Below are 27367 nucleotides of genomic sequence, written 5' to 3' on the forward strand. Positions count from 1 at the left end.
TCCGAGACCTAAGCTGGTCCTGTTGGAACTATTTGGGATGGAGCCTCCTCCTCAACCTCTGCCTGAGACTCCGCCGCTGGTGCTGCTGCTCGAGCTCTAGGCTGAGCCCTGCCCCTACCTCGGCCTCTAGCACAGCCTCGGCCTCGTCCTCTAGCACGGCCTCGGCCTCGTCCTCTGCCCCTCATAGGAGCTGCCATTGGGGGCTCGAGCTTCTGATCAACTGATGAAGAGATAATTGTTCTCGCCATCAGCGATAATACAGTGTAGAAGTTCAATTAGCATTGAGAAATCAAATCGCGTGACAGAGAAGAATAGATGTGAAGTTATTCCTAAACTCTGTAACCTCTGGGGGATAAGCACAGACATTTTCGTACCGATCCCTCAGATTCTACCTAGCTAGTTCGTGAATTGTGAGACCTAGGAAACCTAGTGCTCTGATACCAACTCGTCACGACCAGGATTTCCCACCGTCGGGATCATGATGGCGCCTAACTCTTAGAATACTAGGCAAGCCAACAGATACAGTTCTAACACATTAATCGTTAACCAAAAAAAGGTAATTAACAATAATTAAAACTAAATAGATATGAAGTGCGGAAATTATATAACAGTTTAAAACACTACTACATGACTACCCCGAAGACCTGGTGTCACAATCCACGAACTTCTAAGTCTTTTCTACAAATACTGGTTTATAAGAAATAAATCAGTTTCGGAAATATAGGAAAATAGGGAAACTAGGATATAAGGAAGGGGACTCCAGGGTCTGCGAACGCCGTCAGATCTACATTGGGTCTCCTGTGGACTGAAGGCAACAACCTAAACTATGATCATTGCGGTCCAGTACTGGGATCTGCACAGAAAGTGTAGAGTGTAGTATCAGTACAACCGACCCCATGTACTGGTAAGTGTCGAGCCTAACCTCGGCAAAGTAGTGACGAGGGTAGGACATAACAAATAACATAAACTAGTGCATATAAATCATATACGAGAAATAACAATAAAAGAAATTAACAGATAATAACGGGAAGGGGGAACACATGCTAAGGGGACTATGAATATTTTGAAAATAGTACAGTACAGAAACACAGTAAATATCATGCTTTGAACCAACAAAAGTAATAACACAGTAATCACGTGCACGACATCACCCTTAGTGCTTTTACTCTCATCCTTACCATAAGAACCAACAGAAATGGCACGGCATCACCCTTCGTGCATTAACTCTCTCATAATCCTGACACGGCATCACCTTTTGTGCATTATCAATATCAGAATACGTCACGGTATCACCCTTCGTGCATTAACACTCACAAAATATGACACGTCATCACCCTTCATGCTTTATCACTCTCTCACAAAACATTGCACGTCATCATCCTTCGTGCTTTACACTCTTCCTCACCTAAATAACAGAAACAATCACAACCCGACAAGGGAATCATAAATAAACAACCTTGTTTCATCATTTAACTTTAAAATATAAATTTCAACTTTAGTCAATACTCAACCAACATCCAAAGTTGGGAAAAACATAATAAAACTTGTTTAACATGAAGATTTAACCAGTTAAAGCATGAATGGTACGTAAAAAGGAATACAACAGTCACAAGTATAAGACTCACTCATATTCTATGACCCGACAAAAACTTAAATAAACTAGTCACCTCACCTATACGTCGTACTCAACAAGCAAACAGGTAGAAAATAAGGCAACAACACCTAATCCCTCAAGCTAAGGTTAGCCACAATACTTACCTCAATTCCACGACTAAACTCAAGCCTCAAATACCACTTTTCCTTTAGATTCCACCTACAATCCACTAGTATCTAGCCACAATTATCTAAATATCAACAATTATTGCTAAAGGAATCAACTACAATGCATAAATTTAGTTTTTCCAAACTTTCCCCCGAAAAGTCAAAAACCGACCCTGGGCCTGCTTGGTCAAAACTTGAGGTTTGGACCAAACCCCATTCACCCGTTCACCCACGAGCCCAAATATGTAATTTGTTTTGGAATCCGACCCCAATCGAGGTCTAAATCCCAATTATACAAAAAGCCCTAATTCTATACAAATCTCGAATTTCTACCATGAAAACCCTAGATATTTGGATGAAAATTTATGGAATGCAATGGGTAATTGAAAGAATATGGTTTAGAATCATATACCAGCACTTTGGGGAAGAACTTGTCTCTTGAAAATCGCCTTTAAGCTTCCTTGGTTTTGAAAATATGAACAAATGGCCAATTCCCATTTGAGTTCTGTTTTTAAAATACTGGACAGGCCTTCTTTGCGTTCGCAAAGCATTGCGACCAGAAGGGCCTTCACGTTCGTGAAGAGTTGCTCGCGTTCGTGATGGTCCTTACCCCCTGACCATCGTGTTCGCGGGCCTTGGACCGCATTTGCGAAGAACAACTCAGAGATTCCCCAGCCCACCCCCTTTTTACGCTACGCGTTCGCGAGATGCTGGTCACGTTCACGAAGAGTAGCCCCCCAGTGCTCCGCGTTCGCGACCATGGCTTTGAATTCGCGAAGATCAATCCCCTTCCCAGCCCAGGTTGCATTTCGCATTCACGAGAGTTGCTTCATGAACGCGAAGCACAAGGTACCAGCATACCAGAAGCAGTAACACATCAGAAATTTCTAAGTTTAAAACATCCCGTAGCCTATCCAAAACTCACCCGAGCCCTCTGGGTTCCAAACAGAATATGCACACAAGTGTAAAAGCATCATACGGACATGCTCGTGCGATCAAATCACAAAAATAACATCTAAAATTACGGATTTAGCATCAAAATCAATGAAATTCTCAAGAACTCTTAAAGTTTCTATTTTCACAACCGAGTGTCCGAATCAAGTCATATAAACTCTGTTTCTCACCAAATTTTACAGACATGACTTAAATACCATATTAAACCTATACCGGGCTCGAGAACCAAAATATGGGCCCGATACCAACAAGATTAAACATTATTCAATTTTCTAAAAACCATTATATTTTCAATTTAATAATTTTCTTCAAAAATTCATTTCTCGGGCTAGGTACCTCGAAATTCGATTTCGGGCATACTCCCAAGTTCAATATTTTACTACGGACCCACCAAGGCTGTCAAAACACTAGTTCGGTCCATTTACTCAAAATATTGACCGAAGTCAATTTAAATTAATTTTAAAGGCAAAACTTAGTATTTTCTCAAATTTTCACATAAAGGCTTTCTGGAAATGTGCCCAGACTGCGCACACAAATCGAGGGGAAAGAAAAGGAGGTCTTGAAGGCCTCAAAAGCCCGAATTGGATTCTAAAATACGAGATGACCTTTTGGGTTGTCACAATCTCGGACCTTCCCACGCGATCGCGTATAAGGAAATAAGATTAGTGTACCAAAAAATTCTAGAAATTCTCTAAGACCAAAAATTGATCTGTTAACCATCTGAAACTCACCCGAGGCCACCGGGAGCTCAACCAAACATACCAACAACTCCAAAAATATCACATGAACTTATTCGAGCCTTCAAATCACATCAAGCAATGTTAAAACCACGAATCGCGCATCGGTTCAAGCCTAATGAACCTTTGAAGTTCTAACTTCTACATTCGATTTCGAAACCTACCAAATCACGTTCGAAAGACCCCAAATTTTGCACACAAGTCACAAATGATACCATGGGCCTACTCCAACTCCCGGGACCCAAATCCAAACTTGCTAACCACAAAGTTTACTCTTAGGGAAACTTCAAATTTCCAACTTTCGTCATTCAAGCCTAATTAAACTACGGAGCTCCAAATCACTATTCGGACACTCACCTCAGTCTAAAATCACCGGGCGGAGCTAACAGAACCATCAAAACTCTATTCTGGAATAGTTTACACATATGCCAACATCTTGTCAACCATTTCAACTTAAGCTTTTAACCTTGAGACTAAGTGTCTCAACTCATTTCGAAACCTCTCCGGACCCAAACCAACTACCCCGACAAGTCACATAACAACCGTAAAGCATAAAACAAACAATAAATTAGGGAACGAGGCTACAACTCTCAAAACAACCGACCGAGTCGTTACAATTATCCACTGATAACTAATCTCAAGTAAACACTCATTTTCTATTTCAATGTATATTTGTACATTTCAATAGGCATATTTTGAGTATAGTCACATGTTTAATAGGTCGAGTACTTAGTTTAAGTGGCTAAATGAAATATTCTGACAAGTTGAAGGGGCCTTCAACGATTTGAACTTTCCACCTCTGCTAGAGAGAGGATAATTGTATTTGTGTAGATTAGATATATAACAGCCAGTGGGTACCACTACACTCCCAACTCAATTACTATATTCTCCCATGGTCGTGAGTTAGAGGTAGGGTAGATACCGATCTCGGGCCGGTCTTGGCTCTTGATCAATGACTCTCTTAGATTTGTCATCGGGCTTGATAGGGTAAACAAATCTGGAAGGGCCCCCGAGCTGATCGCCCTAGACCTAATCTTCCACAGATCTGGAAGGGGCCCCCGCCTTCGGGCGCTTCCCGAGCTGTTGGTCGGGGTTCCCACAAATACTATTTTCGAGATTAGTTGAAAAATTGATGTTAATGGCCACCTGCGAGTTAAAATCGACCGGATTGGCAACTAGGACACCCTTGGGATCGGCAGGAGGCACCTTGTTGTTGGGCACCAAATTATTATTTTTGCCCTGATGGCCAAACTCAGCGTCAACATTCAAGAGAGTAAACTGAGAGTTTGAAATTTTTGGGCTGTTCTGAAATTAAGACTTCAATGAACAAGCATAAAATAGGGTGTGTTATGGGGATTCATATTAAATCACCACTATTATCTCTAACCCCACGGTGAGCATCAAACTGTTTACCCCAAAATTTGGTGATAATTAATTTACATGTGGTTTTAAGAATATATGATTTAATCTAATACGAACAATTAATAATATCAAATAAGTGAGTTAGAAATGAAATAAAAGTTCAAACTTGTTGCAATACTATGATTAAGCCAAAATTTAGATTGAACAATGAATTCGTGCTCGATTGGACCCTTAATTCGAGCCCAGTCCTGAATAAAGAGCACAATAATTCAACAAGAACTTTAACAGTAGCTAAAAAGATAGAAAATAAGATTGCATTGATTTGATTTGCTTGTTACAATACATGTTATAAAAGAAAAACTTCCGCTTTATATAATAAGAAAGTGTCATCCCTAGTATAAACCTAAAAAGGGTAAAAAAAACTTTTCTTTCTCGTTAATAATTAATTCATAACTGACAACGAGCGAGATCCGTGTTGTAATATCTGATTGGGTGCGAATATCACGACCCTCTATCCTTTGGGTGTAACCGTTAACCGTATTTTTCGAGGTCTTAGAACTTGTTCTTAGACCGGGGCGCGACGCTTTATCACACTCGATGGCGAGCACATTGTTCACCCTTGCTTGATCTTGATACGATGGGTCTCTAACCTCGATTTCAGTCTTGTGTATTCGTCCTCTTCTTCCATTTTCTTATCAGGGAATTGGGGTAGACATTACCCCCAATTTTACCCGTATATATATATATATATATATATATATATATATATATATATATATATATACCGAATTTCCTATATTTCACTACTAGAAAACTGCATAAAATCGTCAAAAAAATACCGACCGAAATCGGTTGAACAATTGAAAAATCGACCGATTTTCGACTGACTTTAAACCATCGAAATTAGGCTTGTAGGTAATAAATTCCAACCAAAGTCGGTCAAAATTCCGACCAATTTTGGCCGGTAAATTAATTTCCATAAACGGCCCCAAAAGAAAATATTTATCCAAAAAACCGACCGAAATCGGTTGGTATTTTTAATTATACAATTAAAAAATGCACCGTTTGGGAATCGAACCAAGGTCTATACTGTGGCAGGATACTATTATACCACTAAACCATTGGTATATTTTAGTTTAAGACTTTTTTTTAATTTATTTGTACTCTTTAATTGTATTTCTGCACGAAAACAACCGACCAATTTTGGTTAGTTTTATTAAAAATATAAAAATTTTGAACCTAAAAAATTGACTGACTGAAATAACCGACTGATTTGGTCGATTCTTTTTTAATATTAATTTAAATTTATTTTATATGAAAAACCGACCGATTTCGGTCGATTTCTTAAAAACTAAATTTTGCGGAATGCTAAAATAATTTTCCGCATTTTTGCGCAAAAAAAAAACTGACCGAAGTAAATAGGTTTTGTAAAAAAAAAATTAAAATAAAATATTTTTAAAAAACGATCGTCTTCGATCGGTTTTTCGGTCATTTTTTGACCGATCAAAATCGGTCGATTTTGGCGCAATTTCTAGAAGTGTTTGTTTAATGTTTAAAAGAGATATTGAAACTGCACATATTCGAAAGTTTTTAAAAAATGTTCATTAAGGTGGTATGTTTCCCAACTTTTTTGAAAGGCCATGGCATTATTTTCGATGAAAAAAACATAGAAAAAGGGTCTAGAAATCAGAAAACCATAATTTTTGCTGGCCGTGGTATTAATTACACAGAATATCATAGTTTCTGATGGTTCAACCATTGGACGTATCCTTTTAGAACTCATTCATATGTTTCCAAGGAAACGTCACTGAAACAATCAAAACGAAAAAAAAGTTCCAAGGGTGTTCATATTCTTACTAAACCCTTGTAGTCTTTGTTTTGAATATCGAAAACAAGTGGACATAAAGGTTTGTAGGAGGATGATAAATTTTCATAAAATATAGTACGTACGTAGTTCATGAAACTAAATTAGGTAAAGACTCTTTATTTTCTTTTCTAAGTGTAATTGTAAGATCAAGATTAGAAATTTCCCAAGTCTCCTTTTAACAAATAAAAGGTCAAGAAGGAATACAATAAAAAAACTTACCAAATATTTGACTTAGAGTTGGGCTGGAATCAGATTTATTAACAACTTACTTGTCACGACCCTAAACCCATACCCAGTCGTGATGGCGCCTCAGGCCAGCCGACACACTTCCAATTCATTTTTAAGCAGTTAGAGATAATACAATTAAGTCTTAAACATAATAAATCTCCCAAAAAGATAAGGTGAAACAGTACAATTGCGGAAACAAATACATCACAGCCCGACATCGGGGTGTCACCAGTCATGAGCATCTATCGTAAAAACTACAAGTCTAAAAAGAGTCTACACATCTATTACATAACTAGAACAGAGGAAAATAAGATAGAGGGAAAAGTATTGGGCTGCGAATCGCCGGGCAACTACCTAGTGAATCTCCGAAAATCTGCTGGACATCTCTCAACCCTTGCAAGTAGGACCTGATGCGCCTGAATCTATACACGGGGTGCAGGGAGTAAAGTGAGTACTCCAACTCAGTGAGTAATAATATTAAATGCATACTGAGTAATAAGATACCACATAAAGGCACAACAACAAACTATAAAGAAGCAGTAAAAGCCAGTAAAAGGTAAAGTCACATTAGTTCAGTTAAAACGTATTTGGAATGTCTTTTAACAGTTAAGCAAGTAAATGACATGCAATTAGGAAAGGTAAACACATAAAGAACCGCCCTTGGGCACAATACCATAGAAATAGCCCCTCAGGCAACACATGGAACAATACTAGCCCCTCGGGTTATATCTCACATCACAATGGGTACCCGCGCTCACTGGAGGTGTGCAAACTCTTGGAGGGGCCCCTTACGGCTCAAGCGCAATATCAAGCTATATCGTGGCATAATCACATAGGTTCTCAGCGTCATACCAACAAGCCACCTCGTGGCGTACAAATCTTAGGCCCTTGGCCTCATAATCATAAACAGTATTTCCTCACAACATAGGCCCTCGGCCTTACTCAGTCAGAATCTCACAAGCCACTCGGACAACAGTAAAACATGATGCTCAGCCCAAATATCTTTTAAAATATCATTTTAAGTGTTAAAGCAGGGTAAAGATGGCTGAGTTAGGAAGTTAACCCCAATATCGCGGACAAGATGACTATTTAAACATTTTGCCCAGGCCTCATTTCCTTCTTCGCGAACGCGGTCAATGCCTTCCGTTCGCGAAGCACAATCTAACTTTGACCAAATTTTAATCTTACGTGAACGCGACCAGTCCCTCGCGAACGCGATGGTTCCTCAGCCCGACCATCGCGAACGCGCACCCCTTCTCGCGAACGCGATGAACAAATTAACCTCAAACCCAGCTGCTCAACTTCCTCTACGCGAACGCGGAGCCTCCCTCGCGAACGCGATGCACAATGACCCCAGCCCTTCGCGAACGCGGAGCCTTCCTCACGAACGCAAAGGCTAAAATCTCAGCCTCACCAGCTAACCCTTCGCGAACGCGAAGGTCATTTCTCTGCAACACTGAACAACAGTTTTCTGTACATTTCCAAAACATGAAATGGTCTGATTGACCACCTGAAACTCACCCGAGGCCCTCGAGACCTCAACAAAACATGCCACCATATCCCATAACACCATTCAAACTTGTTCCAACCATCGAAATGCTCAAAAAACATTAAAACACCAAATTTGCATCGCATTCAAGCCTAATAATTCCAAAATCTTCTAAATTACGCTTTCGATCAAAAACCCAACCAAACCACGTCCGAATGACCTAAAATTTTGCACACATATCCCAAATGACACATAGGAACTACTAAAACTCCCATAATTCCATCCCAACCCTTATATCAAAATCTCGCCTTTCAACAGGAAAACGCCAAAAATCCAATTTTGCCAATTCAAGCCTAAATCTACTCTGGACCTCCAAAACACATTCCGATCACGCTTCTAAGTCCCAAATTACCTCCCGAAACTATCCGAACCATTGGAACACACATCCGATCCCTCTAACACATAAGTTAACATCCAGTTGACCTTTCCAACTTAAGCTTCCTCAAAAGAGACTAAGTGTCTCAAACCTTCTCAAAACCCTTCCGAACCCGAGCCAACTAACCCGATCACATATAGAACTGATAGACAAAGCAATAAGAAGCATAAATGGGGAAAATGGAGTGGTAACTCATGAGACACTGACCGAGTCGTCATATCCTCCCCCTCTTAAACAAACGTTCATCCTCGAACGAGTTAAGAAACATATCTGAAGTCTCAAATAGGTAAGGATATCTGCTACGCATCTCCCGCTCGGTCTCCCAGGTAGCCTCCTTCACGGGCCGACCTCTCCACTGCACTTTCACTAAATCTATATCCTTTGATCTCAACTTTCCAACTTGACGACCCAAAATAGCTACTGGCTCCACGTCATAAGTCAAATCACCACCCAACTGAACCGTGTTGAAATCCAAAACATGAGACGGATCCCCAATATACATCCGAAGCATAAAAACATAAAATACCGGATGCACACTCGACAAGCTAGGTGGCAAAGCAAGCTCATAAGCCACCTCCCCAATACTCCGAAGTACCTCAAAAGGCCCAATGAACCAAGGACTCAATTTACCCTTCTTCTCAAATCTCATAACGCCCTTCATGGGCGAAACATTTAACAGAACCTTCTCACCAACCATGTTGGACACATCCCGAACCTTCCTGTCAGCATAACTCTTTTGTCTCGATTGCACTGTACGAAACCTCTCCTGAATTACCTTCACCTTTTCTAAAGCATCTTGCACCAAGTCTATCCCCAATAGCCTAGTCTCACCCGGCACAAACCAACCAACTGGAGATCTACGCTGCCTCCCATACAAAGCCTCATATGGGGCCATCTAAATACTCGACTAGTAGTTGTTGTTATAAGCAAACTCTGCAAGTGATAGAAATTGATCCCACGAGCCTCCGAAATCAATGACACAAGCACGCAACATATACTCCAATATTTGAACAGTGCGCTCGGACTATCCGTCTATCTGAGGGTGAAAAGCTATGCTAACTCAACCTGAGTACCCAACTCCCGCTGCACAAACCTCCAAAACTGCAAAGTAAACTAAGTGCCCCTATCTAAAATGATGGAAACTAGGACACCATGCAAACGAACAATCTCCCGGATATAGATCTCTGCCAACCACTCAGAAGAATAGGTAATACACACAGGAATGAAGTATGCGGACTTGGTCAGCCGATCCACAATCACCCAAATAGCATCAAACTTTCTCAAAGTCCGTGGGAGCCCAACTACAAAGTCCATGGTGATCCGCTCCCACTTCCACTCTGGAATATCCATCCGCTGAAGCAAGCCACTCAATTTCTGATGCTCATATTTCACTTGCTGACAATTGAGACATCGAGCCACAAATCCCACAATGTCTTTCTTCATTATTCTCTACCAATAATGTTGTCTTAGATCCTGATACATCTTCGCGGCACCCGGATGAATGGAATATAGCGAGCAATGGGCCTCCTCCAGAATCAACTCCTGAAGCCCATCCACATTGGGCACACATATTCGACCATGCATCCTCAACACCCCATCATCACCAATGGTCACATCTATGGCATCATCGTGCTGAACTCTGTCCTTAAGGACAAGCAACTCTCTGATGCGATCGTATAAGGAAGACCGAGAAATCACACTAGCCAATACCCGACCGGGTCCAAAATATCTAACCTCATGAACTGATTGGCCATGGCCTGAACATCAACTGCAAGTGGTCTCTCCCTAACTGGAATATATACCAAACTCCCCATAATCACCGCCTTTCGGTTCAAAGCATCGGCTACCACATTGGCCTTCCCCGGATGGTACAATATAGTGATATCATAATCCTTTAGAAACTCTAACCACCTCCGCTGCCTCAAATTGAGATCCTTCTTCTTGAACAAGTGCCGGAGGCTACGATGGACACACCATACAAATAATGCCTCCAAATCTTCAACGCATAAACAATGGCAGCCAACTCCAAATCATGAACGGGGTAGTTCTTCTCATGGGGCTTCAACTGATGAGAAACATAAGCAATAACTCTACCCTCCTACATCAATACACGCCCAATACCAACTTTAGAAGCATCACAATACACGATATATAAACCTGAAGCTGATGGCAAAACTAACACTGGAGCTGTGGTCAAGGCTGTCTTGAGCTTCTGAAAGCTCTCCTCACACTCATTAGACCATACAAATGAAGCACCCTTCTGAGTCAACTTGGTCAAAGGCGATGCAATAGATGAGAATCCTTGAACAAACCGGCTATAATAGCCTACCAAACTAAGAAAGTTGCGAATCTCTGTGGCTGAGGACGGTCTGGGCCAACTCTTAATTGCCTCTATCTTCTTCAGATCAACCTGAATACCCTCGTTGGATACCGTGTGCCCCAAGAAAGCCACTGAACTGAGCCAAAACTCACACTTGGAGAACTTTGCATAAAGCTTCTCCTCCCTCAATCTCTGCAACACAACTCTCAAATGCTCTGTGTGCTCCTCCTAACTATGCGAATATACCAGAATATCATCAATGAAGACTATGACAAACGAGTCAAGATAAGGCCGGAACACGCTGTTCATCAAATGCATGAACACTACTGGGGCATTGGTCAGCCTAAAAGACATCACCAAGAACTCATAATGACCATATCAGGTGCTGAAAGCTGTCTTAAGAATATCTAAGTCACTGATCTTCAACTGGTGATAACCCGAACAGAGATCAATCTTGGAGAACACTCTAGCCCCCTGAAACTGGTCGAATAAATTTTCAATGCAAGGCAACGGATACTTGTTCTTTACTGTTACTTTGTTCAACTGCCTATAATCAATGCACATCCTCATAGTGCCATCCTTCTTCTTCACAAATAGAACTGGCGCACCGCAAGATGAAACACTAGGCCGAATGAACCCCATTATCAAGGAGTTCCTGAAGCTGCTCCTTTAACTCATTCAACTCCGCTGGTGCCATACGATACGACGGAATAGAAATGGGCTGAGTGCCCAACACTAGGTCAATGCCAAAGTCAATATCCCTGTCCGGTGGCATGCCCGAAAGGTCTGCAGGAATCGAGAAAATCCCTCACAACTGGAACAGAATCAATACTGGGAGTCTCTGTACTGACATCCCTCACAAAGGCTAGATATGAAAGACAACCTTTCCCAACCATACGCTAGGCCTTCAAGAATGAGATTACTCTACTGGGCACATAATCAGTCAACCCCCGCAGCTCAATTTGTCGTACATCTGGTATAGCCAATATGACTATCTTGGCATGACAGTCCAGAATAGCACGACACAGAGATAGCCAATCCTTACCCAAAATGACATCAAAATCCATCATACATAATAGTAAAATATCCACTCGGGTCTCCAGACCCCTAATAGTCACCACACGTGATCGGTACACACGGTCTACAACAACAGTATCGCCCACCGGGGTAGATACATGAATAGGTGAAACAAGAGACTCACGGGGCGTATCCAAATGACAAAAAAAGTATGATGACACATAAGAAAAGGTGGAACCAGGATCAAATAATATAGAAGCATCTCTATGCAAGACTAAGACAATACCTTTAATAACAGCATCAGAAGCAATAACATCGGGTCTAGCTGGAAGTCCATAGAAATGGGCCTGACCGCCACCTGATCGACCTCCCCTTCTAGGGTGACCCCTAGCTGACTGACCTCCACCCCTTGCTGGCTGAGCAGGTGGTGGTGAAGTAACTGGTGCTAAAGTCGATGGCTGGCTCCTCTACTTAGATGAACCTGCAAGACGATGAGGACACTTCCTCCATATATGACCCATCTCTCCACACTCATAGCAACTCTCAGGAACTGGAGAAAGAGACTGAAGGGAACTCCTAGCACCGGAATGATTAGCAGATGCGCCCGACATAGAATAGCCCTGAATTGATGGAGCACGGGATGACCTCTAAGCTGGAAGGGCACTAAGTGATGACTGGCCCTGATGAGAACTATGATAACCATGACCCGATGATGCCCTACGATACCCTGGGCTAGCTGGCTGAGCATGCTTGAAAGGACGGCCCCTGCTGTGCTAAAACTGACCTCTCGAAGGAGCACCGCCATAACTACCAGATCCTCTTAGCCTCTTGGCCTCCCTCTCCTCTCACTCCTGGTGTCGAACAAACTCAATCTCACGAGCAATGTCTACAACCTCCTCAAAAGTAGCACCAGTCACCCTCTCTCTGGTCATAAGAATACAAAGCTGATAAGTGAGGCCATCAACAAACCTCCTGATCCTCTCTCTATCTATCGAAACCAACCAAATCGAATGGCGAGCTAACTCAGAGAACCTCATCTCATACTGCATCACAGTCATCTCTCCCTAATGCAACCACTCAAACTACCTGCTCAGCTCCTCTCTGCGAGATTGCGACACATACTTCTTCAAAAAGAGAACGGAGATCTGCTACCAGGCAAAGGATGTTGCACCAACAGCTGTAACCGGCTGGGCTGGATGCACCCTCGGTGTCTGGAGTTCCTACACGACCTGCTCAGGTATGCAAACAGCGGGAGTCTGAGTGCCTCCCCAACCTGAGAAGTAGTTGCAGCTATAGTAGCTGAGACCGCCTGAGATAGGCCAGTGCAAACTGATAGAATCTGAGCCAAGGCCTCCTGAAGACCCGGAATCACAATAGGCACAGCTGGTGCCTGAGCTGATGCTGCTGGACCGTCCACAGCTGGGACCTGATCTTGAACTGGGGCGGCTGGTGGATCTGCAGGTGCTGCCCTAGCTGTTGTGCGGGCCACACCCCTGCCCATACCGCGACCACGACCACGACTGTGTCCTCAACCTCTAGTGTCCACAACTAGTGGTACTGGCGGTCGTCCATCCTGACCGGTAGCGCGTGTCCTCACCATCTGTGAGAGAGTAGAATAATAGAAGTTTAGTACTTGGATCAACAAATTCGCATGACAAGAATTTCAATAATATGAAATTTTTTTCCTAAAAGTTCTGCAGCCTCTCGAGGATAAGTATAGATATCTCCGTACCGATTAGCGAGACTCTACTAAACCTTCTCATGACTCGTGAGACCTATGTAACCTAGGATCTAATACCAACTTGTCATGACCCTAAACCTAGACTCGGTCGTGATGGTGCCTCTCGTGAAGACAAGGCCAGCCGACACACTTCCAATTCATTTTTAAGTAGTTAAGATAACACAATTAAGTCTTAAACATAATAATCTCCAAAAATGATAAGGTAAAACAATACAATTGAGGAAAATAAGTACAACACAGCTCGACATCGGGGTGTCACCAGTCATGAGCATCTATTGTAAAAACTACAAATCTGAAAAGAGTCTACATACCTATTACATAATTAGAACAGAGGAAAATAACATAGAGGGAGAAGCACTGGGCTGCGAATCGCCAGACAGCTACCTAGTGAATCTCCGGAAATCTGTTGGACATCTCTCAACCCTCGCAAGTAGGACCTGATGCGCCTGAATTTGCACACGGAGTGCAGGGAGTAAAGTGAGTACTCCAACTCAGTGAGTAATAATAATAAATGCAGACTGAGTAATAAGACACCATGTAAAGGCACAACAACAGATTATAAAGAAGCAGTAAAAGCCAATAAAAGTAATAAAACAGTGAAAAATAGGTAAAGTCACTTTAGTTCAGTTAAAAATTATTTGGAATGCCTTTTAACAGTTAAGCAAGTAAATGACAGGCAATTAGGAAAGGTAAACACATAAAGAACCTCCCCTCGGGCACAATACCATAGAATCAGCCCCTCAGGCAACACATGGAACAATATCAGCCCCTTGGGCTATATCTCACATCACAATGGGTACCCGCGCTCACTGGGGGTGTGCAGACTCCTGGAGGGTCCCCTTACAGCCCAAGTGCAATATCAAGCCATCTCATGGCATAATCACATAGGGTCTTGGCCTCATATCAACAAGCCACCCTGTGGTGTACAAATCTCAGGCCTTCAGCCTTATAATCATAATCAATGTTTCCTCACAACATAGACCCTCGGCCTTACTCAGTCAGAATCTCACAAGCCACTCGGGCAACAGTAAAACATGATGCTCAACCCAAATATCTTTTAAAATATCATTTTAAGTGTTAAAGCAGGGTAAACATGGCTGAGTTATGAAGACAGTAGAATATAGCATGACTGAGTACAAGTATAAAGTCAAAACAGTGAGGAAAATATCAGTATAAATCCCCTAAGGGTTCAAATAGTTGGCACGAGGCTCAAGTATGGCATTCAGCCAAAACATGATGATAGCAAATAGTTTTCAGTCAAATATGCAGTAAAATAATCATTCGGGATGGACTAAGTCACAATCCCCAACAGTGCACGACCTCACGCTCGTCATCTAGCATGTGCGTCACCTCAATATAGCACAATAATGTGCAAATTCGGAGTTTCATACCCTCAGGACAACATTTACAATCACTACTCACCTCTACCCGGTCCAAATCTCTAGCTCGCGATGCCTTTGCCCCTAAAATCGGCCTTTGGATGCTCCAAATCTAACCAAAATCAGTGTAAAACCATCAAAATATGCTAAGGAAACAAAGCCCACTCAAAAGAAATCAAATTACAACAAAAATCCCGAAATTGGCCAAACCCGATCCCCGGGCCCATGTCTCGGATTCCGATTAAAATTACATCAATGGACTCCTTATCACTCCCCGAGTTCATTCATACCAAAGCATCAAAATCCAACCACAAACGACCCCTCAAATCGCAAATTCTAGGTCTCCAATTACAAGCCCTAGTAATTAATTAGGTAGAATTCACATTAGAATCGAGTATTAAGTCCATAGATCTTACCTCCAAGTATTTTCCCTTGAATCCCTCTTCAATCCTCTTCAAAGAGCTCCAAATCGCTCAAAAATGGTGGAAGTTAACCCCAAAATCGCGGACAAGATGACTATTTAAACATTCTGCCGAGGCCTCAATTCCTTCTTCGCGAATGCGGTCAATGCCTCGCGTTCGTGAAGCACAATCTAACTTTGACCAAATTTTACTCTTACGCGAACGCGACCAGTCCCTCGCGAACGTGATGGTTCCTCAACCCGACCTTTGCGAACGCGCTCCCCTTCTCGCGAATGCGACGAACAAATCAACCTCAAACCCAGCTGCCCAACTTACTCTACGCGAACGTGGAGCCTCCCTCGCGAATGCGGAGCCTTCTTCGCGAATGCGAAGGCTAAAATCTCATCCTCACCAGCTAACTCTTCGCGAACTCGAGGGCCTACTCGCGAACGCGGAGGTCATTTCTCTGCAACACTAAACAACAGTTTTCTGCACATTTTCAAAACATGAAATGGTTCGATTGACCACCCGAAACTCACCCGAGGCCCCTGAGACCTCAACCAAACATGTCAACATATCACATAAGATCATTCAAACTTGTTCCAACCTTCGGAATGCTCAAAACAACATCAAAACACCAAATTCGAATCGGATTCAAGCCTAAGAATTCCAAAATCTTCTAAATTACGCTTTTGATCAAAAACCCAACCCAACCACGTCCGAATGACCTGAAATTTTGCACACACATCCCAAATGACACAACGGAACTACTGAAACTCCCGAAATTCTATTCTGACCACTATATCAAAATCTCGCCTATCAACCGGAAAATGCCAAAAATCAAATTTCGCCAATTCAAGCCTAAATCTACTCTGGACCTTCAAAACACATTCTGATCACGCTCCTAAGTCCAAAATTACCTCCCGAAGCTATCCGAACCATCAGACTCACATCCGAGCCCTCTAACACATAAGTCAACATCCAGTTGATCTTTCCAACTTAAGCTTCCTCAAAAGAACTAAGTGTCTCAAACCTTCTCAAAACCCTTCCGAACCCTAGCCAACCAACTCGATCACAGGACTGGCCGGATCGTCACATCACTATTGCTAGAGAAAGAATACAATCAATAACTGACCAAATATTCATCATATCGTTGGAAGGGAATCAGATTTTACTAATAATACCTTATTATATATTTTAGAATTTACAACAAATAGACTTTGATATTTGTAGTAAAATTGGGAGTAATCAGATTTTCTCTTTTGAATTTAGATTTTATTTTAGCAAAGTTTGTAACAACTTTTGACCATAGAGCCTCATGTCCCTCCTATATATATAGTAATATACTTTATCAATCACCATCATTCTCAGTACCACTCAGTCTATCTGCAGAGATGATGAGGGCTACCAACACTAAAGAGGACGACGATGACGATGATGGAATCCAATTCTAGCATGAATCCTCTTCATGTATTCTTCGACATTGAATCAATGAGTCACCATGTTTGTAAGTAATTCCTCTCTTCGTTTATGCTTTCATTCTATTCTTTGATGTGTCAATCTGCCTTTTTCCTTTATAAAATTCACGTAAAAAATAAAAGACGTGGAGTCTAATAAATTATATCTAATGACTTGTTATTTTTGCTGTGTGCATGTTTTGTGGTTTTACTGCAAAAAGAAAAGACGGAAGGTCTGATTCACATGGAAAGAAAACACTAACTCGTTTGTCTTCCTTTCCTCCGATGGCAACCTTGAGCTATCTCGTCTCTTGTTGCAAGATCAATCAATTGCATGCCAGCCGTATTTATCCTTTAAAGTACGATCAGAATTATCTAGAAGGTTCATCAACAGGTAATTAAGCAACAATGAATTGTTAGTTATTATTTTGAGTCCATATCTATCTATATATATATAGACTCTCTAAATTCTGGCCCTCTTTTATTCATGACTTCATCTCAGGTCTTCCACGAGCTTTTTGGATGACCAATCACAAGTTTGGATACCTGCAAATCTCCCGGAGATGAACAAGTTTATAGCTAAATCCTGAGCCTTCTTTGGGAGGAAGCATGAAAACTTCAAAGTAATCACGGTTTCCAGTAGCAACCTTTAATGTGGGAGATATGGGAATAATTTAACAAAATAATAAGTAGAATATGCCTTGCATAATGATTTAGATTTAGACAATCAGAAGGAACTAATTTGCATAAGAGAGGACTTTTTTCTGGCCATTAGCTTCATTGTATAAAATGTAAACTGGTATTGTAATACGAATTTCCATTTATTGTCTCGATTATTTAAAGTAAATTCCCACATTTGTAGCTTCATCTTTTATTTGATAGTTTACCATCTAAAGAGCCATTTACTTTAGACTTTTTGTGTTTTCACCTACATTACCTATTAAATCATATATTTAAGCAGATGATCCTCCATACAGGAATGGAATAAGTGAACGTATCAAATGATAAAAGGATAGCTTTACTACTGAGACAGAAGCCCACATACAAGGATCTGAATTTTTTCCTTTTAGTTTAAAACTTACTCCTATATATGTTTAACAAAATATTATTTTTGCTATAACGTTATCGACTCCTGTATATATGCCATGAGATCATGGGGAAATTTTGATTTGATGTTTGGGAGTTGGAGGGGGAAATTTGGGACATCCTTGCTCACAAAGTTGCATTGTATAATAGCAATCAGTTCTGCCCAAGATTAAACAGCAATAGCAAGGTCTGCCAGTTTTACAGTGAGCAACATGCTTGCAAAAGTCTAGTTGTATTTTCTCCTCTTTTGTAGCTTTCAGTTTTCGGTCAAATTCTCCAACATAAAGTTTGTTGCCCTCTATGTTTTCCCAACCTGTTTGAAGAGAAAATGGAATAAAAGGACTTTAAGTGCCAGCAAAAGTATGAGCAATTTAAGTTCGCACAAGATAAAAAATAATTTATTTATAGGAAAGAGAAAAGTATATTTGATTAATTAGGTAATTAAAACAACAACAACAAAAAAAGGTACATGTCACAATTAATTTATGGTAAATCTCACAAGTAGACCTTCATACCAAAGAGGGTGGGAATAATGAGAAAGAACACAGCAAACTTAGTAGAAAAATCCATGAATGATCTTAGATCCTGATAAACAAGTAGACTGGTGTCGTGAATTTATTGATTGAGGCAACTTGAGGGATCAAAACTACCTATATATATGCAGTACTTCGGCATGAATAGTATATGGGCTATAAGTAAATAACCTCACGAAACCTCTTCATGCAACAAGTCTGTATATTAATTACTTCCTTGAAAGCTGGATTTGCTGATATAGAGTTTGAGTAGTTGCAAATTTCAGTTAGAGGCTAAATATATATTGTGGGGGACTGTCATCAAGCTTAAGGTGAGTGATCTTGTCATAATTCACTTAATTAATTATGGGTTAGCTTTCGAGTGAACTGTGGCAAGCTAACTGCTAACCCTTATCACACAATCCTAATATTCCATCGACAAGTTGCAATACATCTCCTGTTATTCTCACCCAATTTTGCTGCTATTCTCCCTCACCCAAGGAGAACAAATTCACTATCCAGTTTATTCACTTGGGTCATGTTGGACGGGTTCGGCATTATTGACCTATTGTTAGCGCATCTTGATCCGCCCATCCTAACTCCTGTTTTGCAAGATTGAGCAATGACTCATCTATTGATTCAATCTATGGACTCATAATTTATACGTAATAGTTCATATGTTACCGGTGCTTTCGACGAGAAAAAAATATTATGTATAAAAACTCACTAACATTACAAAAAAAAAAAAATAGAAATATAATGAGTTCAATGTTAAGAACCTTAAAGGTAGAAACTATATAGTTTATATTATGGATTCGCCTCTAATGACGGGTATCATTACATATTTGATTTGTTGCCTAGCCTTTATGCAAAAACACGATTGGGCAATTCAGACTTTATGGGCTTTTAGATCTATATTATAAAATAGAAGAATTAACCTAAATAGCCAACCATGAACCACCTAACCACTTAAATAATAATCGGTTTATAATCGTTGTATATCGGCTAAGAAAATTAGACATTAAATTCGGCCGGCTATTTGTGTAAAAATCTCATAAAAATACAAGTCAGGACAGGTAGAGTTCAGGTCTTTTTGTCATAACATAGTACAACTGTATAATCTAAGGCTGGCACGTGAGTTTCTCAAATTTTGGCTCTCTGTCACTAACAGTAAACTGCCAAAACTTGGGTTGCAGGCGCAGTTTCTGCTAGATAAGAAAAGTTTATGGGGTTACTATTTAATCAAAAATTGGAATTTCGGCCAAAGCTTATTTTAGAAGAACTCGGGCTACAGATAATCAAATAGAAATAAGAATAATTGATATGAATAACAGCTGAATATAAAAGCAAAGTAAATCAGTATTTCGTGCCTTTACAAATATTTAGACTCCTCCTTTTATAGCTATCTCTACGTAATACGTTTTGTTTCTCTCATAAAAGAGCCATAATGGAAAATTAATGGAATTTAATGTAACGTTACAATTGGTAATCATAATTGATTTAATACAGATTCCATAACGTTTTCCGTAATTAATGCTAATTAATTATCGATAACACATATTTATACCACTTTTTGCTATCCAGGTTCATTCTTCTGTTACGGCTTCCGAATATTAAGAAGTTCGATCATCTATCATTTCTGATTTTCTTAGATCTCTGCCCGTGTCTGTTGAAGCTCGTACCTCTTCATCAATTCTTTGCCAATTGTCATCCTTTGACTGGTACACGTGTCATGACGTGTCACCTTATAATTAATTCTATATACGAACTTAATTTTTCCCAATACAGATAGTCCCCTCACTTGCCATTTATTCATCAATAGAATATTTGGGAAGTGGATCTCATTAAAGAGGGAATATTTGTCGCCATTAACTCTTCTCTAGAACTGGCGCTTTGTATGTCACTTCCATTTAATGTCCGTGACATGTGGCATCCGCTGGTTGGTTCTACAACCTTTCAGTGCCTTTTAGGACTTTTTTTACGACTTCATCAATTACGAAACGACAGCTTCCATCATGACATTTTCATCATTGCACCTTTTCCTTTGACGGTTGCTTCTGAGTATAAATATAACTTTTTATCTTTTTCTTTCTCATAAAAGATTTAGAATATTCAACTCTTGTTTTGTTCTTCCTCGTACTACTACGTCTTCTACAAACCCGAACCCTCGAAGAGTCCCTATTGTTGATAGCCTTTCTCTTGCTCCTATTAGAAGTATGAGAGGAGGAAGACTTCGTAGTTTAGGTTCTTCATCTTCACGAGGTCCTTCTCTTCCTTCTACGAGTTCAACTCCACCCTCTAGAACTAGAGGTTCTCTTTCCCAAAGGTCTTCATCCAGAAATAAAGACTCTACTGAACCTATTCGTGAACCATTGGTAGAGGAAATTGTTCCTGCGGAACTATATTTTTACAATGATAGAGAATCCATTAGAAACCAAGTTCCTTCTCTAGATCGTGCCGATATTTACCCATCTCAAATCACTGAAGGTTTGATTTCTGTTGTTCGTAGGGATTTCCATTGGAGTCATGACTTCCCCATTATAATTCCCAATCCAAATCAAAGGATTACTTCTTACTTGACTGGGTTTTCTGTCGTATATATATACCCTTTCACACTGAATTTCAAACCCCCCACTGATCCTGTTATAACCGAGTTCTATCGTTTCTTCGACGTTTGTTTAGGATAGATTGGCCCCATTGTGTGGAGGGTTGTCGCATGCTTAAGGCATTTGGCCAACATGGCTGGTTTGCCTTTTACTTTCTTCCATTTATTTCACCTTTATTCTCCCAGACTTTTTTGCCATGGGATTTTTACCTTAGTAGCGAGAAGTAAGAGAGTGCTGGTTAGCCCCGAGGATGATAAAGACTGTGGCTGGTATGCCAGGTTTGTTGTCGCCCCCACTATTGGTTTAGTGGGTCAAGAAAATGTTTCATTTCCTGAGAAGTGGAATTTTGCACGTAAGTTTTTTTTATAACTTCTTCTATTTTTTCTCTCTATTTTACTTGCTACCTTTTAACCTTTTTCTCTTTTTCAGCAACAATGAGAACTATTGATGAGATTCCCAATTTCCGTGATTGGGTAGGAAGGTTATTGAATGTTGCCCCGATGGAAGGTAGATCTTGGAAAAATCTTTCACATCGGTTTGGTTGGAAAGTGAAGACACATAGTAAATGCCTTTTCTCTTATATCCTTCATACTTTCATTCATTTTTCTCGCTTTTAAATTTGTTTTGATCCTTATTTTTATCAGGATTTCCCATTTGTGGTATTAGTGCTGAAGTAATTGCGGCCTCCAGAGTTTCTTTGGAAAGAGCCCGAGAAAGAATCTTGGGTTCTTCATCGAAAAGGAAAGCTGATGCAACCTAAGACTCTGGAGAAGAAGAGGAACATGATGAGAATTCCTTGGTTAAAAGGCCTCGGGCTAGAAGACGCATTATTTCAGATGATGAAGCGTCTCCTCCTCGTTCTGTTCCTTTAACCGAGCCTGTTGAAACCACCTTGGTGATTTTCGATGATGACACTCCCGCGGCTGCTCGTGATTCTGTTGATCAGCTTTTTGCTCATGGGTTTGATAATGAAAGTTTGGGTCCAGTTTCTATGAAGTTCCCCTTGCCTCATTTTCCATGCCTGCTCCTATGACATCTTCTTTACCAGTTGTGACTGTTGCCGTTGCTGCTCTGCCCCGGGCTATTTTGACTCCTTCCACAGTTCCTCCTACAAATGTTCATCACACTAAATTTGGTTCCTTAAGTGGAAGTGGAGCTATGAAGCTAGTTATCATCGAGGTTCCTACCGATGGTAATCTTTTGAGAAATTCAAGTCGAGCTGATGTGTTGTTGAAACCTCTGATTGGTCCAATTGAGAGATCCAAGCTTGAGAGTCACAACTCTTTGACTTGGATGAATGACATAGTGCAGTCATCACTAAAGGTATTCCTTTTCATGCTTTATTATTTCTTTTTTCTATTAAGGTTCTTACCCTTCCTCTCTTTTCTTTAGATCAACCTTGTTTTACAGAGATGATGAAGAGGGTTTCCCACACGGAGCAGTTAATGCATGATTACAAACTTGAAGCGGACAACTGGAGAGAACAATATGAAAGCCTTCAAATTGATATGGAAGTGTTAGAAGAGAGCAAGTGCACCTTAGAGCAGCAATTAAAGGTTTTAACTTCAGAGTTGGCAGTTGAAAAGGCTTCCTCAAACCAAGCTGGCAAAGATAAGAATCTCCTCGAAACATCTTTTTCTAAGTAACTCTCCGAGGCTAGTGAAGAGATCAGAGAATTTGGGGCTTTGTTAAGTGAGAAAGAAGTTTATGCCAGTGAACTTGTGCAAACTTTGACTCAGACTCAAGAAGATCTCCGTGAGTCTTCTGATAAGGTCAGTTCCTTAGAAAGTTCGCGTACTCCTCTTCAAGCTTCTTATGATTCTGCCTTGGCTGAGAATGAAAAGTTCAAAAGCGAAATTGATCAATGGGAGAAAGATTACGAGATTCTTGAGGACAAGACTACAATAGAAGTGAGTTGGGCAATTTTAAACACTCGCCATGACACCCTTGTGGAAGCTAGCCAAGAGGGTTTTAACTTGGAAGCTGAATTAGCTAAGATAAAAGAAACTATTGAAAAGACTCAGTAATGCCAAGACTTCCCCTATCCCATGGCTGATACTCCCAAGCATATTGAAGATGATATGGGTACGGTGAATGCTCCAACTCCTTCAAGCCAACTTGAACTTTCTGCTGCTGGTGACCCTGCTTTATATCCTTCTTCAGCTCCTTAGTGACAAGTTTATGGAATGTAACTTCACTTTTTATTCTCTTTTGGTGGAATGTGGTTATAACTGCCGGTCCCATTTGGGGGTTTAGTTTTTGGAAATGAGAAGTCCCCAGACCTTTTCGGGACATTTTGTATAAATGAAAAATTGTTTATGACTAAGTTCATACTTAGTCTAAACTTTTCAATATTAAGAAGTTTTCTATTTTGACTTAGTCATTCTGAGCTTCTGTTTTGCTCGTTCTTGCCTTTATACTCACGGACTTGTTAGATAATTCGTGGGTTTATACTTTACCCTTTTTTGCATTTTTGTTTCATAAAATGCTTTCTTAACTTCATGAATGTTTGAATCAAACATGAATTTTATAAAAGCAGGCCTTTTTATATTCGACACTTAATGAAGAAAACGTCTCAACTTCATAATTGTGACGATCCGGCCAGTCGTCTCATGAGTTACCGCTCCGTCTTCCCCCATTTCAGCTTATTTATGCTTGTTATCCGTGTTTTATGTGATAGGGTTGATTGGTTTGCGGTTGGTATGGTTTTGGTAAGAATGAGACACTTAGTCTCTTCTAAGAAGGCTTAAGTTGGAAAACGTCAACCGGATGTTGACTTATGTGTTAGAGGGCTCGGATGTAAGTTCCGATGGTTTGGTTAGCTTCGGGAGGTAATTTGTGACTTAGGAGTGCGATCGGAATGGGTTTTGGAGTTGTATAGAAGATTTCGGCTTGAATTGGCGAAATTGATATTTGGCAATTTCCGGTTGATAGGCGAGATTTTTATATATGGGTCGGAATGGAATTTCGAGAGTTGCAATAGCTTCGTTGTATCATTTGGGATGTGTGTGCAAAAGTTTAGGTCATCCGGACGAAATTTGATAGACTTTTTGATCGAAAGCATAATTCAAGAGTTCTTGGAGTTCTTAGGCTTGAATTCGACGTAATTTGATGGTTTTGACGTTGTTTGAGGTATTTTGAGGATTGGAACGTGTTTGGAGGATGTTTTAGGATGCGTTGGTGCTTTTGGTTGAGGTCCCGGGGGCCTCGGGGTGATTTCGGATGGCTAACGGGAAGTCTGGAGTTGAAACATATAACAGAAAAATGCAGCAGTTGTAGCAGGTCCAAGAGGACTGCAGGGGCGCGGCCGCGGTAGGCGTTGCGTGGACCGCGCTGGCTTGCACGGAAGGGGCGCAGCCGCGGTAGGCATTGCACGGACCACACAAAAATGAGCGCGGTCGCGGTAGGTATCGCGCGGACCGCGGTCAATTGGTGCGGACCGCAGTCGATTTGGTGCGGCCCGCGGTGAGAAGACCTGAAGGGTACTCTATATAAATACGAGGTTTTGAGTTTTATTTGATAATGATCTAGAGAGCTCGGATTTTGGCAATTTTTTTGAGGGTTTTTCAAGAAATTCATCGGGGTAAGTGATTTTAACTCAGATTTGGCTAGAGTACATGAATCTATCATTGAATTCATCATTTGATTCGTGATTTGGTATGGAATTTGGGAAGAAAATTGTGAAAACTTTGAAAAATGTAAAATAATGATTTGAAGGACCACATGGTATCGTAATTGGATAATTTTAGTGTGGTTAGACTCGTGAGGGTATGAGGATTCTGAAAATGTAAATTTTACCCGATTCCGAGACGTGGGCCCGGGGCTCGGACTTTGCTAATTTCGAGATTTTTGATATTTTTTCGAATGTTTTCGCTTGGGCTATGTTCCCTTAGCATAGTGTGACCTATTCGTTCTAATTTTGGATAGATTCGACGTGCGTGGAGGCCAATCTGAGAGGCAAGGGCATAGCGAGCTAGAGTTTTGGCTAGTTTGAGGTGAGTAATCATTTTAAATGATGTCCTGAGGGTTTGAAACCCCGAATTTGCACAACGTAGTGCTATACTAAGATGCGATACACACTGTGTGACGAGCGTGTGGTTCAATTCTATGGGGATTGTGACTTGGTCCATCCCGAATGATATTTTACTACATTTTTGATTGAGACATATACTTTATTATTGTGAATTGGGCTTGTTGCCATGCTTGGGGCCTTGTGCCGACCTGTAGAACCCTTAGGGGATTTTTGACTAGTTTTCCTCACTTATTTTTTAAAGAATTTATATCCCCAGTCATGTTTCCAATTGTTTAAGAATGATATGAACCAAATTTTTGAAATGTTAATCATAAATAGGAAGAGATATGAGGGCTGAGCTCCCGGCCGTACATTATGCCCGAGAGGCTGTGATTTTTAAATGACTGAGAGGGGTCGAGTACCCAATAGTGATGATATTTTATATGATATGGATCAGGTTGTATGCTGCAACAGATATAGATTATAAACATTAAGGGTCGGGTTGCACGCCGCAGCAATTACTTATATGGATAGGGCTGCACGCCGCAACAATTATAAAGATCTTGGGCTGAAGGAGCCCCTCCGAAGTTTGCACACCCCCTGTGAGCGCAGTCGACTATTATTATTATGGATCGAGCTGTACACCACAGTGATATATGGATCGGGCTGCACACCGCAGTGGTATATATATATATATATATATATATATATATATATATATTTTGATTCGGCTATCGTGAGAAGTATATGAATTGAGAACTGAGGATAAGAATGAATAAATGAATTGAAATGTTTGAGGAGCTGATTTATACTGATTATATCTGTTTTACCTGGTTTAAAGAATTTCACATGATTTCCTCATTCACTACTGCTTAAATGATTTTACTGTTTTGATATAGAACTGCTTAGTGCCTTTACGTGATTTCATACTGTCAGCCATTGTTTATTCTTATTACTCACTAGGTCAGAGTACTCACATTACTCCCTGCACCATGTGTGCAGGTACAGGTATTCATGAGGCATAGAGCGAGCTTTCCTGCCGTTCTGTCTTCATCGGAGTTATCGAGGTAGCTGCATGTGTTCGCAGACCCGATTTCTCCTTCTATCTCCACTTATCATTTCGCATTTTAGACATATTTCTGTATTAGATTGTTGAAACCTTGTATTAGAGGCTTAGACTTGTGACACCGAATCAGTGGGCTGTTTTACAGAGATTGTTTTTTCGTGATTATGGTTTCCGCACATTTTATCTGTTAAATTCATACTTCTATTTATATTAAATTGGTATTAAATCTCGAAAATTGGTATTGATTTATAAAGAAAGAGATCGTGAGATGTTAGTTGGTAGGGCTTACCTAGCATTGTGTTGGGCGCCATCACAGCCGGGGTTGGGGTCGTGACAAGTTGGTATCAGAGCCTAGGTTGCATAGGTCTCACGAGTCATGAGCAACTTTAGTAGAGTCTCGCGGATCGGTACGGAGACATCTGTATTTATCCTCGAGAGGTTGCAGAACCTTTAGGAAAACTTTGCATTCTTGAATTCTTATCGTACGTCCTTGATTCAGCTTGAAAAATTAACTCTTGAAATTCCTTCCACGCATTCGTATGTGCGCTAGTCTTGAATTCTTATCTCAGATATGCCTTGATGACTTGTGATTACCTGGTCGAGGGGCGAGATATGTTCTCTGTGAGTTTGATGTTGGGCCAGTCTAGAGGACTTGAGGCCGGATTTTTGCCTATGGCTTGAGCACCGAGGTGCTGATTGTGTGAGCAAGTGTTTTGAACTTATATGTGCGGTATTGTCCCTGTTAGTAGAAGTGATGGCTGACAACTATGTGATGAGTATGTTGGTACTGCGAGAGGTATCTATATGACTTGGAAGTGACGAGTAAGGTCTGATGGATGATAGATGAACTATTAAGTGTTTGATTTCCATTGTGGTTGGATGTGTAGCCCTGAGTTATGGGCGCGTGAAGAATCTTTTCATGTCTCCTAGTTGGAG

General features: G+C 40.7%; 1 long non-coding RNA gene across 1 annotated transcript; it reads right to left on the minus strand.

The window, feature by feature from the left end:
- Positions 1–18151: 18151 nt before the first annotated feature.
- LOC104243074 (uncharacterized) lies at positions 18152–18850 on the minus strand. The gene is made up of 2 exons (XR_715128.1): positions 18751–18850; positions 18152–18548 (listed from the first exon to the last, which is right to left on the minus strand). It is a non-coding gene; the product is annotated as an uncharacterized lncRNA (long non-coding RNA).
- Between the last annotated feature and the right edge of the window lie 8517 nt (positions 18851–27367).

Source organism: Nicotiana sylvestris, chromosome 4 (genome assembly GCF_000393655.2).
Source record: "Nicotiana sylvestris chromosome 4, ASM39365v2, whole genome shotgun sequence".
In the NCBI taxonomy this organism is placed as follows: domain Eukaryota; kingdom Viridiplantae; phylum Streptophyta; class Magnoliopsida; order Solanales; family Solanaceae; genus Nicotiana; species Nicotiana sylvestris.